Source organism: Callospermophilus lateralis, chromosome 14 (genome assembly GCF_048772815.1).
Source record: "Callospermophilus lateralis isolate mCalLat2 chromosome 14, mCalLat2.hap1, whole genome shotgun sequence".
Lineage (NCBI taxonomy): Eukaryota > Metazoa > Chordata > Mammalia > Rodentia > Sciuridae > Callospermophilus > Callospermophilus lateralis.
In genome coordinates this window covers 50,719,462-50,733,819 of record NC_135318.1, presented here as the reverse complement: position 1 = coordinate 50,733,819, position 14,358 = coordinate 50,719,462, and the positions used below count along the sequence as shown (strand labels likewise).

The following is a 14,358-nucleotide window of genomic DNA, read 5'->3' as shown; positions in this document are numbered from 1 at the left end:
TAAAATCAGAATATCAATTTGTACTCACAAATCATTTGGTATTAAATTCTAAAGACATGTAGAGCGCATAAAGAACTGATGGCTTGATTAGCTCTTGTGGTGCAACTGAAGGAGCTGTCTCACAGATTCTTCATTTGGAGAAACACTTTGATCTTTGTTCAAGTCAATTCATGAACATCAACTGACAAGACTGCATGAAACACCCCGATGGTTAGGTCCAAATTTCAAGTAAACTATTTGGTTCCATTAAGGGCTTCCAGAAAATTTGGTGACCAAGGCAATTCTTCCAGAAGCCAAGAGGCAAATCATTTTTTTAAACCCTAATGTACACAAATATATCACCAAGGGCTAATACACATATAAGCAATCAGTCAAGTATGGAAATACTTTTATCTACTTTGTGACAAAAATGAAAGCAGCATTTTAATTTCATTCACATTAGGGCATTGCAAGATTCTTGTAAAACACTGAAACTCTACGTCAGTATCTCACAGGACTACTAGTTAAAAAATATAAATAAAAACAGTTGTACAAATTAATTAAATGTAGAGAGGAAAATTAACGTGCTAATAAGCATTTCATAAAATAGAGTAAGTATTAAGAAACTAATTAGAAAGCTTTCTTTACCATAGTTAATTTTTTAAATGCAGTTTAACCCCCTTTTGGGAAGGGGACTGTTTCAAAGGGCTTATTTTTGTACCCACCATGTCAAAGAAGGTCAGAAACACTCAAGTATAAAGTCACTGCACTGCTGTGGCACAAATAGTTTCTGCGGCTAAAATCAAACAAAGACCAATTAAACTAATCATAACGTTCCAATGAACACAAGGAAGCTCACCTGGTATTTCTGGACTTGTTTCGTGAATTTTCAAATCTACTCAGTTCTTGCTATTATAATTACCTTGACCAAAATACTGTGAAATTACTGCTCTGATCTACTAATGGCTGCAAAAATCAAGTCGTTGTGGTTTCATGCCAAGGGGCCATAGCAAGGTGGCGCAATGATTTCTGACACAGAAGACAACTTCTAAAAACTCAAAAGGGAAAATTAACGGGATGTGGTTTACATTGCCAAAGTCTGTTCATTAATTACCAATTTAATCACTGCTGGAGGCATGACATTACAAAAATCTGGCTGAAAGTTCTAATAGATTATGAAGACCACCTAAGAAGAGTGACCAAGAAATGTACAAAACAATTAATACTGTTTCACTGCTATCAAAGACATTCAGATTATTTTACATCAAGTGAAGCAAAGGAATTAGTAGCTTCACAGTGCCACCACTAGGAACTGTAAATACAATAGTGCACAATTAGTAATGCACATGTGACTTCATTCAAGGCATATATCCTTGGGAAAGCCAGAACATGATAAGGAGAACAAAAGAAACATTAAAAAATGAAATGAATGAAGATTTAAACTCTACTCTTGTGCATGCTGAGCAATAACAGAATAGGCAATATAAAATACAGCTTTAGTAATGGTGATACCGACATGGGATGTTCAATACTACACTGAACAGCCATATGGAAAATGTCCATGTCACTAATAGTGGCATAAAAGGAGTGTTCCTGATGCTAAGACACCTAACCCTAGCTTCATGCATTCATGGAAATCCCAAACAAATAAGATTTTTGAGGCCAGGGGTTTATGGCCACATAATAGAAAAGATGCTTGTGGTTTTTTCTTCTTCCCCAACAATGCTGATGTTTTTATGTGACTTTGAAGATATGCTAGTAAGCTAACAATATGTTTTCTAAGAAATCTAGAAACCATTGTTAGGACAGCAGACTTCAACTTAAATTTAGACATAATAGATAAAGTATTTTTAAATCACAAGGAATAAAACACACTGTTTTGTACAGAAATGTTTATGCTGAACGCAGAAGTGTGCTATGCTAAGTATTGTTATTCTCTAAAATGCAACTGTAAGAGATTAGACATACATTTAAAGTACCTTACTGATCTGAATGAATTATGTGCATTAAATATTTTGACAATTGTGTTGACAATTGTAAAAAAAAAATAATAAATATATTTCACCTCAGTACTCATGGCATATATATTCTACCCCATACAGGGGATAAAAAACCCCAATTTAGATAAAATACTCAGTCTATACATTATTACAGGTTTTAGATTTCTTTTTATGATTACTGACATATGATGTTCTTTTTTATGAAATTACAAATGCAAATTTAACCTACTTCTTGCTAATAATATAACTGAAAATATGTATAATTAGGAAAAATAAAAATTTTAGTTTGGACTTCAAGCTTCAATTCCTAGAGGAAAATTAAATGCAACATCACCCGAAATATGAGTACAATCATATCATTCTTATTTTTATAATGATATATACTTAGAATACACATATTTGAAATTATAGAAAAAGTTACTAGGAGAGATGTTTAATGATGTTTATTATTTTTACCAGTTGAATGGTAAATGCTTTTTTATTATTTGGAGAATATCTAGTGATCTTATCTAAATCTGCTACAATTATCAGCATGAGAGACTAGTCTCATTTAAATCAATATTTTCCAATCAACATCAAAAGTTCAAGGCTGATGTCCCACCCTACATGGGGACACAATACCTGTTACAGACTAGAATCACAAAAGAACAGCTTGCATTCTCTTAGTTCTTACCAATTAAGCCATTTGAATTAATTTCTAAAGGCTAATTAAAAAATTACTATATTGTATCATTTTGTATTACTAATTTTAACAGTTAACCAAAGACTGATTAAACTAAAATTATTTCCAATATGTATAATTTTATTTAGAGGATTCAAATATTCATATAAACCTCTGAAGACAAAATACTGCAAATCTTCTAGGACTTGCTACTAACTTACAGTTTGATCTTGCCACCTGCTATGTGAGAACAGGCTCCAATGCTAATTGAGTATAATGGATAGGTTATTATACTGGCAGATTAAATATTAGAGAAAAACTTTAATTCTGTTTTATAATAGCATTGTAATACTTTTATGATATTTCTTTTAAAGAACTATTTGTGCATCATACTCTTATGCTATATAATTATTGGAAAAACAAAAACATATTTATATATACACTGATTGTTGTGATTAGACTAATTAGATTGAAGTTTTATCCTCATTCTCTTTTAAAACTTTCCATTTATAAAATAGATTTTATTTATTTTTTAAAAAAGTAATAATTAAATGACATCATTCTTCTGATAGATCACCTAACAACAATTCCAAGGACTGTGGGTAGCAGAATTGCTGTCCTATATTCTGCATATAGCATATTAATCCTAAACTTTAGCACATCAAATGCAAGCATCTCTTTTAGATATTTAAAAAATTACCTGAGCATTAAATATAATAGTGGTTGTTTATTAATTGTATTTTTAAAAAGCAATTATATTTCAATGCAAAGCAAAAAGAAAAGAGTCAAAAATAGACTAACTTGTTATAGAAAGTGATTGGGGGAATTGAAATTTAAAAAAAGGAAATAATCAAAAGGAAAATAGTTTCTTTAAAAAGATTATATTTTTCTTGGAGTTTGTGATTACATATTAATAAAAGATTTCTTTGGATGATAAAAGGGGCTGGAATGTTAAAGCTATCAAACTCTGGGCTTACTTTGTGAAAAATATTTTTTTTTTGGAGAGGTATCATGTGAAAAAAAAAATATATATATATATTTTTGGAGGGCTACCTGGGATTGAACCTAGGGGTACTTAACCACTGAGCCACATCTCCAGTCCTTTTTATATTTTATTTTGAGACAAAGTCTCTCTAAATTGCTTAGGCCCTTACTAAGTTGCTGAGGCTGGCTTTGAATTTGTGATCCTCCTGCCTCAGTCTCCTGAGCCACTGGGATGATAGGTGAGCAACCATGTACCCAGCAACAAAAATGATTTTAACACATGTGGGAAACAATGAATACTACAAATAACTAAAACTTTTAATAGTAAATGCAACATGTGAAAATCTTCATAGAATAAAAGGAATAGGAAGATCAGAAATATAAATCACAGAGATATAGAACAATGAAATCTGCTTCCTATGGAAAAATATTCAGGGAACAACTGTAAAAGGTTAAATGAGTTATCTAATGGCATAAAGAGGGGCTAGAGATATACCTCAGTGGGATAGAGTATGTGCTTAGCATGAAAAAGGGCCTACCTTCAATCTCCATTCCCACCAAAAACAAACAAACAAAAACCCCCAAAGGTGCAAAGATACAAATGAATCATATAAATGACTTTTCTTAATAAAAACACTTAAAAGGCAATTTGTACTTATTGTAAGTTCTCATTCAAATATTCAGTTGTATAACTGGAAAAATTTAAGAAAAATTAAAAGTCTCTTCATATCTGTGAGTTGTCTTTTAAGAGAAATTATAACTCAAATTCTTTCCGAGGATAACTTAAGTAGAGTCTGTATGTAGGGATCTACCAGATAAAATTATCAAGAATTGTTTTTCAATGTGTTCAAAATTGCTTCCTAGTCTTGCAGTCTCTAAAGCTATACTAATTACAAGAGAGAATGTTTATGGTGGAGTGCTATAATTTAGTGCAGAGTTGGGAAGTGAACTCTAATCACAGTCCCAGAATATGGGACAAGCGAATGTATGTAAGGATTTGGTATACAAACACCATTAACAAGAGAGAAAGATATCACAATGTAGGATTCAAGAACAACAAGAAGCAGATGATACAAGAAGCTTCAAGTCCCAAAGTAGCAAAAGTAGTCTCATTTGTCTCTCTATAGACAGGAGAACACTAAAATCACTGTGTCTGCCCATTGATAGTCTATTCTGCATTATAGGTCTTCTGAGAAACATTTAATTTTCCTTTTATAAACCTTTACTAGAAAGAAAGTCCTTATAGCAAACTTTTCATGTTTAAGCACATTTTTAAATTAGCTAACACTCAGAGAACATGAAAAATAGCCTTTCTATTCCTTTCATTTATTCATTGAACAGTTACTGAACACTTGGTTTTGGGAATAACAAGTTACTGTACTTTGAATAGATAACAGTTAAGTGGGAAAGAGATTTGTAATTAGATAATTATATTGGAATAAGTGTCTAGTACATAAAGATATTTCAAAACATACTAGAAAAAATGGAAAGAGATCTTTATTGCAAGAAGCCACGGGGAAGTGTTCAGGAGCAGTATTTTAGCAGAAACAATAAGAAGGGTATTTCAGAGAAACAACAAATTCCAGAGATAGGAATGAAAAGAGTAAGATAGGGGCCGGCTTTGTGGCTCATTGGTAGAGTGCTCGCCTAGCATGCACGAGGCACTGGGTTCGATCCTCAGCACCACATAAATGTAAAATAAAGATATTGTGTCCACCTAAAACTTAAAAAAGTAAATATTAAAAAAAAGAGAAAAGAGTAAGGTATATTCTAGATAATGCAACAACTTAGAACTGGACTGTAAAATGGAGAAAGGTGGAAGATGAGGCTAGAAAGGACTTGTAAGGCTATGTTGAAAAATTTATTCTCTTGGGTTACAGGGCTACAAGAAGGATTATGAGGCTTCATATATTCAAGTACTCACTTTTTCCCCAATTTTCTTTTTATTTTTATAAATATCTTTCCTTAGAAGTAGATTTGAGCTTTCAATCTTTTAAATCTTCTGTGAATCTCCTATAAATTTGTATTCTCTTAGTCTAGAATTAGATGCAAAAGCCTCAAAAAAGTTGCTAACCTATACTGAGTACATGGATATTGTCCAATGCACCATATACTTCTATTTACATATTCTGTTTCAATTATTACAATAGCTTTACTCATTTTTCTTGGTATTCTTCAGAAAGTTCTAGGCTGGTTGTATAGGAACACAGTAGAAATTGCTGAAGACATTCTCAGTTAGTGGTCCTTTAAGCAATAAATAAGTGATCCCAGTAAGCTCTTCAGTAACCTCTTGAAGATCTGAGGTCAGGATCCCACTTTAAAAAAAAAAAACAAACTTAAGGACATTCCTGGGTACCAACTTTTTTTTTTTTTTTTTTTTTTTTTTAATCATCAGAATTTCCAGTTGCACTAAGAATGTATAGTGGGTAGAAATCAGTTTCTCTTTCCCATTCTAGCACTTTTGACTCTCAGTAATTTTATAAAGGGCAAGGTAAATTATAATGAATTTACAAGTAAGAGCAGTATAAATTAAAGCACAAATTAAAGCAAAGTTAAAACATCAAAATGTTCTCTAAATGAGATCCCAGTCATTTTGGGGTAGGGGTGGATTAGACCTGCTTTTATTTACCAAAAGTCTTTTGATCTCTCCAGAGTGATGGGGATGCTGACACTAAAGTGGAGATGGCTATTAGTCATGGTTCCCTTCCCTTTTACCATGGGCACCTATTAATTTGAGTGTCAAACAGGAAAGGCAAAACAAAACAAAAGAGAGAGAGAGAGAATTTTGCTTCCACTTTACAAATGGAAAGAGAATCAGAGACACAAATTAATTTTCTGTTTTTACAATCTTCAATTACTCCAGAAGTGAAATTAGCATTTTCCTTTTCTATTTTGTCAGCCAAGTTGTACACTCTACTTTCCCAAAAAATGGACAGCATTGACCAAATAATGACAATCTATATGTATAAGAGCTACTTTAAAATTATTTTAAAAAGATCAAATTAAGAAAACTACTTTGTTCCTAAAAAGATATCATCATGATATCAAGTTGCATACTAAATTGAAAGTCTGAAAAGCAATTATAAGGTCTAACCTCTTCCATATTTCTGAAATTGGACTTACTTGACATTTTATATACTCTTTCTTAAGTCATTTCAATATTAGCTATAATCCCTAAAAAATACCAAGTATCAGAACAAGAGCAATAGCTCTGGAATGTACCATTTAGTTCATAAAGCTAATATTTTTCAAAACACATCTATTATCAAAACACAGGTTTTTTTTTTTAAATAATTGTTTTAGTTGTAAGTGTACACAATAACCTTTATTTTATTTTATGTGGTGCCGAGGATTGAACCCAGAGCCTCAAGTGTGCTAGGCGAGCACTTTATCACTGAGCCACAATTCCAGCGCCTATAAAGGGTTTGACATTTGAAAAAATAAGCAACAGTGAAATGTGCAAGAAAGGGTTTTCAATTAAGCTTTAACTTTTAACCAAGAAGAGGCAGCTACAATATTTCCTATGTCGCATGCTTTTACAGACTCTGACATTCCTTCTACAGAGTGGTAGGATTTATCTACATCTCCTCTTCTTATACCTGAGTGGAATTTTGTGACTACATAAGCCAAAGTAATGTGACTCAGAGTTAGAATCGTAAAACACATTAAAGGAAACCACTGACTAAGTAAACTATAACCAATGAAAGAGAAGAAAATACTTGTAAGCTATATATCTACTATGGACCTCATCTCCAAAATACATAAGTCAATACCTAAAACACCCTAACAAACACATAACTTATTAAAAATGTGGTAAGGACTTGAATATGCATTTCGTCAAAGAAATACAAATGGTCAATGGGTATGTGAAAAGATGATCATCATCACTGACCATCAGGGAAACACAAATAAAAACCACAATGAGGTATCATCTCATATTTGTCAGAATGGCCGTTATTTAAAAAACAAAACATAGTATTGACAAGAATGTGGAGAAACTGGAACCTTCACACACTGTTAATGGGAATAAAATGGTATAGCTATTATGAAAATCAGTATGGAGGCTCCTCAAAAATTAAAATAGAGCTACAATGTGACCCAGAAATTCCACCTCTAGGAATTTATCCAAAATAAGCGAAATCAGGATCTTGAGAGATGTTAGCATGCCCATATTCACTGCAGCATTATTCACACCAGCCAAGATACAGAAACAACCTAAAGGCCCATCAACATGAATGGACAAAGAAAATGCAGTATATATGTATACAATGGAACACTATCCAGCCTTAAAAAAGGAAATTCTGTCATATGCTACAGCATGGATGAACCTTGATGACATTCATACTAAGTGAAATAAGCCAGTCGCAAAAGAACAAATATTGCATGATTCCAAATATATAAAGTACTGAGGAGTCAAATCAATAGTACCAAAAAGTGAAATAGTTGTTGCCAGGGGCTAAAAGGAGGGGGAAATGGGAAGTTATTAATTAACAGATAAAAATTTCAGTGAAGCAAAATGAGTAAATTCTAAAGATCTGCTACACAATATTATACTTATAGTCAATAATACTGTTTGATATACTTAAAAATTAAGAGGGTAGATATCAAGTTAAGTGTTCTTACCTAATAAAATAAAAATTAAAGAAGAATCTTCCAACTATGAAAATGACATGTCCTTCCATTTATTTAGTAATTCTTTTGTTTTCAGAATATTTACAGTTTTCTGGGGTTGGGGCTGTAACTCAGTGGCAGAGCACTTACTTAGCACACGTGGGGCACTGGTTTTGAGCCTTAGCATCACATAAAAACATAAATAAATAAAATAAAGGCATGCTGTCCATCTACAATTACAAAAAAAATTTTTTTTAAAGAATATTTACAGTTTTCTGCTTAAAAGACTTATTCCTGGCATATTATTTATATTTGAAGCTACTGTATTATTTCTAAATTTTTATTTTTATAGTATGTGGGATTGAACTCAGGGACTCACACATGCTAGCACCACTGAGCTTCATCCTCAGTCCCTAAACTTTTAAACTTTAAATATGATAATATGTATAATTTACACCTTAATAATAATGTGTAACTTTTAAGTTTGAAGAGTTTTACCAAATATATACAGGTGTATTCACAAACTAAATTAAAAATTATAGATCCTTCCTTTCCATCCCTCTAAAAAGTTTGCTCATATTCCTCTGCAGTTAATTCTACCTACCTTGCCTCTAAGTAACCACTGATCTGCTTTTTGTCACTCTATATTAGTAGGTGGTAGACTTACATGCAGATTACATAGAAATGTAATAATATATGTCTTTTTTGTGTTCTCACTGTATTTCTGTCATTTGTTAAGGTTATCGTGTGTATCAGTAATTTGTTTCTTTGTACTGCTGAGTGATACAAATTGAATGCATCTTATCTGAAATTATTAAGATCAGAAGTGCTTTGCATTTCAGAGCACTATAGGTTTTGAATTTTCAGATTAGGGATGCTCAAACTATATTCTATTGTATGGCTACATCATGATATGTTTATTCATTCATCTGGTAATGTTTTGTCCAGTTTCTGGGTATTAGAATAAAAATTGCTGAAAACTTGTATACAAGTTTTCGTATGGTCATATGTTTTCAGTTTTCTTGAGTAAATTCCTAAGATTGGAACTGCTGAGTAATATGTTTAACTTTTAAAGAAATGACCCAACAATTTTCTAACATGGTTATACCATTTTACATTTCTATAAACAATATCAGAGTATTTTAGTTCCTCATTCTTATCAACACATGTTATAGTTGGTATTTTAAATTTTAGCCAGTTTCAATGGAATATAGTGGTATTTCACCATGGCTTTGATTTGCAGTTCCTTGATAACTAATGATGTTAAATCTGTCCCCTGCCCTCCAACCATAGTACTGGGTCTTAAATCCAGGAGCACAGTAGCACTGCTACATATCAGCATTTTTAAAAAATTTTGAGACAGGGTCTTGCTAAGTTGTTGCAGATGGCTTTGAACTTGCAATATTTCCTGCCCCAGCCTCCTGAGTTACTAGGGTTATAGGCCTCTGCCCCCATGCCCTGCTAAAGATCTTTTTAGTGTGCTGTTGGCAATTTACATATCTTCTTGGAGAATAAGTTATTTTTGGATATTAATTTTACGTATGGTAATCCTGCTAACTTTACTTTTAGTTTAAAAATTTATCTGTAATTTTTTTGAATTTTTCTATGTAAATCATATTTTTGATGAATGATAGTTTTACTCCTCCCTTTTCACACTTATACCTTTTGTTTCTTTGTCTTATTTTAGGATATCCATTGTGATGTTAAATAGAAATGATAGTGGACTTCCCTGCCTTTTGTCCTGTCTTAAGTGGAAAGCTTTCAATGTTTCTTTTTTCTTTATCTTTTTTTATTGGTATCAGGGATTGAAGCCAGGGGTGCTTAATGAACCACATCCCCAACTCCTTTTATTTTTTGAGACAGTGTCTTATTAAGTTGCTTAGGGCCTTGATAAGTTGCTGAGGCTGGCCTTAAACCTTCAATCCTTCTTGTCAGGCTTTCGAGTGACTGGGATTACAAATGTGCAAGTTACAAATGTGCACCATCATGTCTAGCTCAATGTTTCATAATTAATTATAATGTTGGCTATAAGATTGTAATAGATACATTATATCAAGTTAATAAAAGTTCCTTTATATTCATAATTTGTGAGGAATTATGTTATTTTTCTCTTGAACCATGAATATGGTGATATTTTTCACTTTTTTTTCTGTATCTTCCAATTAAAATTATTGCTAGTTTTCTTTATTCTGTTAAAATGGTCAATTACATTGCTTGGTTTTTGAAATACTAAACCATCTTTCATTCTTAGAATAAATTCAAATTGACCATGGTATGTTAATTTTTTAATGCACTACTGTGTTGTTAATGTTTTATTATGCAAAAATAAAAAAGTTGAAAGAGGAAGGATATGGAAATATCTTTGGGATTATTCAAGTCTTGTTTCAGGGCTGAGGATATAGCTCAGTGGTAGGGCACTTGCCTAATGTATGTGAGGCCCTGGATTAGAACCTCAGCAACCACAATAAACAAAACAAAACAAAATGACAATAACAGGGGCTGGGGTTATGGCTCAGTGGTAGAGCACTTGCCTGGCATGCACAGGGCACTGGGTTCGATCCTCAGCACCACCTAAATGTAAAATGTGTCCACCTAAAACTTAAAAACAAAACAAAACAAAAACGACAACAAAAAACAGTTTCACAAGCATAGGGCACACCTTTGGGGAAGTGTGAAATGAATGTAACAAACAGACCAAACTGCCATGTAGCTAGCCAGCTAAGAAAATGGATGGGGGAAAAACAACCAATACATGAATACAATAGAGCTGACCCAAGAAATTATCAAACCAATAATGAGGTATCTTGTGAGACACCATGATTGTTGTTTGTCAATTTCACAATAGTCTATCTATTATTGAATCATTCAGTCCATACCTAGTTCCATGCCTAGGCATGCACTTAAATCATCAACTGTAAAGAGTTCTGTTTCTCTCTCTCTTTTTTCCCCTCTACCATTGAGCTACAGTCCCAGCCCCCAAATATCTCTCACTTTAAGTATATATATACACTTTACAGATACTGAAATATAACCCCAGTTTAAGTAAAACTGCTTTAGTCAAGTTTGGGTATGCTAAGATAACAATTTGCTTAAAACATCTTCTTTTAGTATCAAAAAATTAATTTAAATTCTTTCTTTCTTTTTAAAGAAGGGAATGGGGTGGGGGAGAAGGGGAGAGAGTGCTTTATTTATTTATTTTAAAGTAGTATATCTTTATTGTGGGATGTGGCTTTTTTGTGGTGCTGGGGAATGAACCCAGGGCCTTGTGCATGAAAAGCAAGCACTCTACCAACTGAGCTACATCCCCAGTCCTAAATTAATATGCCTTTGTTTTTTTTTTTAATACAGAAAGAACTAAGGAAAAAAACAACAAGTCATAAACATGTTCTACCCTTTAGGGATAAACACTGTTAACATTCTGATGATTTTTCAGTGTAAATATAAAAGAGCCTATATTATTTCAAAATGGAGAATATATAAAATACACTATTTCATATCTTTTTGTACAAAATGACATTGTGAGCATTTATTTATGTCTTTAAAATATTATTTCAAAACATTAGTGAAGATCATTTTTAATGAGTACATAACAAATATATGTATTTGTATTAATTTATTTAATCATTTCCCTGTATTTGAGCATATAAGGCCACTTTGAAATTTTTGCTACTATAGAAAATATTGTGATGAAAATTTGCAAATCTATTTTTATTTGTGGAATTACTATGAAAAGGACTGAGCATTTCTTTCTTCCTTTTTATTTTTTGTGGTGCTAGGGATCAAACCCAGGAGGGTCTTATATATGTGAGGCAAGTGCTCTACCACCTCCAGTCCCAGATGAGCATTTTTTTTAGGCTTTACTTTTAAAATTTGTTCTAATTAGTTATACATAATGCATTTTGACACACTGTACACAAATGGAGCACAACTATTCCTTCTTCTGGCTGAACATTGTGCAGAGTCACACTGGTAGTGTAATCATACATATATATAGGGTAATGATGTCCATCTCATTCCACCATCCTTCTCAACCCCAAATCCCCTCCCCTCCCCTCACTCCCCTCTACATAATCCAAAGTCCCTTTATCCCCCCCTCATTATGAATCAGCATCCACTTATCAGAAAAAAACATTCCACCTTTCATATTTTGGGTTTGGCTTACTTCATTTAGCATGAACAGAATGAGCATTTCTTGATGAAATCTAGCTGCTTTTCAGAAAGGTGTGGCAATATCCATGCTTCCAACAATGTAAAAGAGTATCTAATTTCATAAATGCTGATCCGCATAGTTTCTTAAAAATCCAAATTATAAATATATTCAGTAAGATGTCACAGACATGGAATAAAAGATGTTTTAGTAATTTTATGTTTCAGTGCTAGGGCTTGAACCCAGGGGTGCTCTACCAATCAAGCTACATTCCCAGCCCTCTGTATTTTTTATTTTGAGGTAGAGTCTTGCTAAGTTGCCAAGACTGGCTTTGAACTTGCAATCCTCCTTTATCAGCATCCTGAATTGCTTATATTACAAGGGTGCACCATCATGCCCAGCTGTCATTATTTTTTAGTATTGAATTCACACTTTTAACTTAGTTAAAAGTTTAAGTTTCATTTGGGAAATAAAACGTATAAGTAAGATTATTGGTGTCTTATACAGAAGAGATGGCTGAGAAATATTTGTTAAAAGGTTGAACTAATAAATGAATAAACTGAACGAAAGAATAAATAGCCTTAAGAGTCAATATACTTGAATTCTAGGCTTAATTTGCATTATTTGTTACTCAAGGAAAATTTAAACACCTTTTCCAAACTCAGATAGCTAATTACTACTTTAATATCTACTCTTCCTTCACAAAAATGTCAGAAAAATAAACAAGAAAGAATTATGAGGGGCCTGGGGTTGTGGCTCAGTGGTGGAGTGCTCGCCTAGTATGCACAAGACACTGGGTTCGATCATCAGCACCACATTAAACATAAAATAAAGATGTTGTGTCCACCCAAAAAACTTAAGAATAAATATTTTAAAAAAGAATTATGACATAGTACATTAAGAATATAATATCTCAAGTCAGAGTGTTTAGGAACAATTCCTAGATCTGTTACTTATTAGTTGTGTAATCATGGGCAATTCAATGATTTGCTGTGTGTCAGTTTTTTCAACTGTAAAATGGGGATGATAATATTTATCTACTTACTATGATGTTTAAATGATTTATGTGAAAGCACTTAGAATCTTGCTTGACACAGACCAAGTGCTCAACAAACATTAGATAATAATTATTAAAATAGGTAAAATTTATACATAGGTAAAATGATATAGTATATATTTGAATATAACTATATTTTTAAATTATATTTTTTAGAACATGAAAGAATTATGAAATATTGTCACAAATATTAATTTCACAAATTGTTCTTTTTAAAATGAATATTCTTTTTTTGGTTGTTCACTTGACTACATTCTTCTTATCCAAATCTCAGTTCAAATATATCTTCCTCAGGTCATTTAAGCCTCTACCTTCAAATTATCCTCTACTATACATAAAATTTTCATACTCTATAATTATTTTGTTTATTTACTTGTTACTATCTCTCCTTTTCCCACCAGAATGTAAACTCCATGAAGGAAAAAAGCTTAATGTTTTTCAGTCACTGTGAATTGACTTGATTTATATAACCAATAAATATCTTTTTAAAGAAAATATGTATCTTGCAAGTGAATGAATCAACAAATTGATTATATAAACATGGTTAGCTACTGAAAAACCCAACATAAAAGCTACAGGTTCTTCCTTAGAAGGAATGGTCCTCTAGATTAGTGTTTCTCAAACTTTTTTGATCCTGGCCCCAGTTAAGAATACAGTTTATTTCAAGATCTAGTAAAAATACATATCCATGTAATTGAAACAAAAATTTCACACAAACACAAACATACACACACACGCACACACACATGCACACACGCACACACACACACACACAAAATACTACACTAATAAAGTGTGACGAATTTTGATATTTTATATTCTATTCTATTCCTATACATTAAAAATAAGTTACGGTAGTTCACTAAACTGATCTATATTCCAAGATGTACAAAAGAGTTGAAGTTTGGGGCTGGGGTGG

At 32.3% G+C, this 14,358-nt stretch overlaps 1 protein-coding gene across 4 annotated transcripts in view; it reads right to left on the bottom strand.

Moving 5' to 3' along the window:
- Ehbp1 (EH domain binding protein 1) overlaps positions 1-14,358 on the bottom strand; it is a 312,370-nt gene that overhangs the window by 77,790 nt on the left and 220,222 nt on the right. The gene's annotated exons all lie outside the window — the stretch shown is intronic.